The following is a 5,000-nucleotide window of genomic DNA, read 5'->3' as shown; positions in this document are numbered from 1 at the left end:
ACAACAGTGTTGACTCGGTTCAGTTCAAGACAACAGTGTTGACTCGGTTCAGTTCAAGACAACAGTGTTGACTCGGTTCAGTTCAAGACAACAGTGTTGACTCGGTGCAGTTCAAGACAACAGTTTTGACTCAGTGCAGTTCAAGACAACAGTGTTGACTCAGTTCAGTTCAAGACAGCAGTGTTGATTCAGTTCAGTTCAAGACAGCAGTGTTGATTCAGTTCAGTTCAAGACAACAGTGTTGACTCAGTTCAGTTCAAGACAACAGTGTTGACTCAGTTCAGTTCAAGACAACAGCGTTGACTCAGTTCAGTTCAAGACAACAGTGTTGACTCAGTTCAGTTCAAGACAACAGTGTTGACTCAGTGCAGTTCAAGACAACAGTGTTGACTCAGTTCAGTTCAAGACAACAGCGTTGACTCAGTTCAGTTCAAGACAACAGCGTTGACTCAGTTCAGTTCAAGACAACAGTGTTGACTCGGTTCAGTTCAAGACAACAGTGTTGACTCGGTTCAGTTCAAGACAACAGTGTTGACTCGGTTCAGTTCAAGACAACAGTGTTGACTCGGTGCAGTTCAAGACAACAGTTTTGACTCAGTGCAGTTCAAGACAACAGTGTTGACTCAGTTCAGTTCAAGACAGCAGTGTTGATTCAGTTCAGTTCAAGACAGCAGTGTTGATTCAGTTCAGTTCAAGACAACAGTGTTGACTCAGTTCAGTTCAAGACAACAGTGTTGACTCAGTTCAGTTCAAGACAACAGCGTTGACTCAGTTCAGTTCAAGACAACAGTGTTGACTCAGTTCAGTTCAAGACAACAGTGTTGACTCAGTGCAGTTCAAGACAACAGTGTTGACTCAGTTCAGTTCAAGACAACAGCGTTGACTCAGTTCAGTTCAAGACAACAGCGTTGACTCAGTTCAGTTCAAGACAACAGTGTTGACTCAGTGCAGTTCAAGACAACAGTGTTGACTCAGTGCAGTTCAAGACAACAGTGTTGACTCAGTTCAGTTCAAGACAACAGTGTTGACTCAGTTCAGTTCAAGACAACAGCGTTGACTCAGTTCAGTTCAAGACAACAGCGTTGACTCAGTTCAGTTCAAGACAACAGTGTTGACTCAGTGCAGTTCAAGACAACAGTGTTGACTCAGTGCAGTTCAAGACAACAGTGTTGACTCAGTTCAGTTCAAGACAACAGTGTTGACTCAGTGCAGTTCAAGACAACAGTGTTGACTCGGTTCAGTTCAAGACAACAGTGTTGACTCGGTGCAGTTCAAGACAACAGTGTTGACTCAGTTCAGTTCAAGACAGCAGTGTTGATTCAGTTCAGTTCAAGACAACAGCGTTGACTCAGTTCAGTTCAAGACAACAGTGTTGACTCAGTGCAGTTCAAGACAACAGTGTTGACTCAGTTCAGTTCAAGACAACAGTGTTGACTCGGTTCAGTTCAAGACAACAGTGTTGACTCAGTTCAGTTCAAGACAACAGTGTTGACTCAGTGCAGTTCAAGACAACAGTGTTGACTCGGTTCAGTTCAAGACAACAGTGTTGACTCAGTGCAGTTCAAGACAACAGTGTTGACTCAGTTCAAGACAACAGTGTTGACTCAGTTCAGTTCAAGACAACAGTGTTGACTCGGTTCAGTTCAAGACAACAGTGTTGACTCAGTTCAGTTCAAGACAACAGTGTTGACTCAGTGCAGTTCAAGACAACAGTGTTGACTCAGTTCAAGACAACAGTGTTGACTCGGTTCAGTTCAAGACAACAGTGTTGACTCGGTTCAGTTCAAGACAACAGTGTTGACTCGGTTCAGTTCAAGACAACAGTGTTGACTCGGTTCAGTTCAAGACAACAGTGTTGACTCGGTTCAGTTCAAGACAACAGTGTTGACTCAGTTCAGTTCAAGACAACAGTGTTGACTCAGTTCAGTTCAAGACAACAGTGTTGACTCAGTTCAGTTCAAGACAACAGTGTTGACTCAGTTCAGTTCAAGACAACAGTGTTGACTCAGTTCAGTTCAAGACAACAGTGTTGACTCAGTTCAGTTCAAGACAACAGTGTTGACTCAGTTCAGTTCAAGACAACAGTGTTGACTCGGTTCAGTTCAAGACAACAGTGTTGACTCGGTTCAGTTCAAGACAACAGTGTTGACTCGGTTCAGTTCAAGACAACAGTGTTGACTCGGTTCAGTTCAAGACAACAGTGTTGACTCGGTTCAGTTCAAGACAACAGTGTTGACTCGGTTCAGTTCAAGACAACAGTGTTGACTCAGTTCAGTTCAAGACAACAGTGTTGACTCAGTTCAGTTCAAGACAACAGTGTTGACTCGGTTCAGTTCAAGACAACAGTGTTGACTCGGTTCAGTTCAAGACAACAGTGTTGACTCGGTTCAATTCAAGACAACAGTTTTGACTCAGTGCAGTTCAAGACAACAGTGTTGACTCAGTGCAGTTCAAGACAACAGTGTTGACTCAGTGCAGTTCAAGACAACAGTGTTGACTCAGTTCAGTTCAAGACAACAGTGTTGACTCGGTTCAGTTCAAGACAACAGTGTTGACTCAGTTCAGTTCAAGACAACAGTGTTGACTCGGTTCAGTTCAAGACAACAGTGTTGAGTCAGTTCAGTTCAAGACAACAGTGTTGACTCAGTGCAGTTCAAGACAACAGTGTTGACTCGGTTCAGTTCAAGACAACAGTGTTGACTCAGTGCAGTTCAAGACAACAGTGTTGACTCAGTTCAAGACAACAGTGTTGACTCAGTTCAGTTCAAGACAACAGTGTTGACTCGGTTCAGTTCAAGACAACAGTGTTGACTCAGTTCAGTTCAAGACAACAGTGTTGACTCAGTGCAGTTCAAGACAACAGTGTTGACTCAGTTCAAGACAACAGTGTTGACTCAGTTCAGTTCAAGACAACAGTGTTGACTCGGTTCAGTTCAAGACAACAGTGTTGACTCGGTTCAGTTCAAGACAACAGTGTTGACTCGGTTCAGTTCAAGACAACAGTGTTGACTCGGTTCAGTTCAAGACAACAGTGTTGACTCGGTTCAATTCAAGACAACAGTGTTGACTCAGTGCAGTTCAAGACAACAGTGTTGACTCAGTGCAGTTCAAGACAACAGTGTTGACTCAGTGCAGTTCAAGACAACAGTGTTGACTCAGTGCAGTTCAAGACAACAGTGTTGACTCAGTTCAAGACAACAGTGTTGACTCGGTTCAGTTCAAGACAACAGTGTTGACTCAGTTCAGTTCAAGACAACAGTGTTGACTCAGTGCAGTTCAAGACAACAGTGTTGACTCAGTTCAAGACAACAGTGTTGACTCGGTTCAGTTCAAGACAACAGTGTTGACTCAGTGCAGTTCAAGACAACAGTGTTGACTCAGTGCAGTTCAAGACAACAGTGTTGACTCAGTTCAAGACAACAGTGTTGACTCAGTTCAAGACAACAGTGTTGACTCAGTTCAAGACAACAGTGTTGACTCAGTTCAGTTCAAGACAACAGTGTTGACTCGGTTCAGTTCAAGACAACAGTGTTGACTCAGTTCAGTTCAAGACAACAGTGTTGACTCAGTGCAGTTCAAGACAACAGTGTTGACTCAGTTCAAGACAACAGTGTTGACTCGGTTCAGTTCAAGACAACAGTGTTGACTTGGTTCAGTTCAAGATAACAGTGTTGACTCGGTTCAGTTCAAGACAACAGTGTTGACTCGGTTCAGTTCAAGACAACAGTGTTGACTCGGTTCAGTTCAAGACAACAGTGTTGACTCAGTTCAGTTCAAGACAACAGTGTTGACTCAGTTCAGTTCAAGACAACAGTGTTGACTCAGTTCAGTTCAAGACAACAGTGTTGACTCAGTTCAGTTCAAGACAACAGTGTTGACTCGGTTCAGTTCAAGACAACAGTGTTGACTCGGTTCAGTTCAAGACAACAGTGTTGAATCGGTTCAGTTCAAGACAACAGTGTTGACTCGGTTCAGTTCAAGACAACAGTGTTGACTCGGTTCAGTTCAAGACAACAGTGTTGACTCGGTTCAGTTCAAGACAACAGTGTTGACTCGGTTCAGTTCAAGACAACAGTGTTGACTCGGTTCAGTTCAAGACAACAGTGTTGACTCGGTTCAGTTCAAGACAACAGTGTTGACTCGGTGCAGTTCAAGACAACAGTGTTGACTCAGTGCAGTTCAAGACAACAGTGTTGACTCAGTTCAGTTCAAGACAGCAGTGTTGATTCAGTTCAGTTCAAGACAGCAGTGTTGATTCAGTTCAGTTCAAGACAACAGTGTTGACTCAGTTCAGTTCAAGACAACAGTGTTGACTCAGTTCAGTTCAAGACAACAGCGTTGACTCAGTTCAGTTCAAGACAACAGTGTTGACTCAGTTCAGTTCAAGACAACAGTGTTGACTCAGTGCAGTTCAAGACAACAGTGTTGACTCAGTTCAGTTCAAGACAACAGCGTTGACTCAGTTCAGTTCAAGACAACAGCGTTGACTCAGTTCAGTTCAAGACAACAGTGTTGACTCAGTGCAGTTCAAGACAACAGTGTTGACTCAGTGCAGTTCAAGACAACAGTGTTGACTCAGTTCAGTTCAAGACAACAGTGTTGACTCAGTTCAGTTCAAGACAACAGCGTTGACTCAGTTCAGTTCAAGACAACAGCGTTGACTCAGTTCAGTTCAAGACAACAGTGTTGACTCAGTGCAGTTCAAGACAACAGTGTTGACTCAGTGCAGTTCAAGACAACAGTGTTGACTCAGTTCAGTTCAAGACAACAGTGTTGACTCAGTGCAGTTCAAGACAACAGTGTTGACTCGGTTCAGTTCAAGACAACAGTGTTGACTCGGTGCAGTTCAAGACAACAGTGTTGACTCAGTTCAGTTCAAGACAGCAGTGTTGATTCAGTTCAGTTCAAGACAACAGCGTTGACTCAGTTCAGTTCAAGACAACAGCGTTGACTCAGTTCAGTTCAAGACAACAGTGTTGACTCAGTTCAGTTCAAGACAA

The 5,000-nt window shown here is 43.4% G+C and overlaps 1 protein-coding gene across 2 annotated transcripts in view; it reads left to right on the top strand.

Annotated features, from left to right (window-relative positions):
* sidt2 (SID1 transmembrane family, member 2) overlaps positions 1–5,000 on the top strand; it is a 37,882-nt gene that overhangs the window by 16,079 nt on the left and 16,803 nt on the right. The window lies entirely within an intron of this gene.

The sequence above is a fragment of the Phoxinus phoxinus genome (assembly GCF_949152265.1).
Source record: "Phoxinus phoxinus genome assembly, chromosome: 4".
Classification (NCBI taxonomy): Eukaryota; Metazoa; Chordata; class Actinopteri; order Cypriniformes; family Leuciscidae; genus Phoxinus; species Phoxinus phoxinus.
The sequence above is the reverse complement of the archived record's forward strand: the minus strand, read 5'-3'. Positions and strand labels throughout refer to the sequence as shown.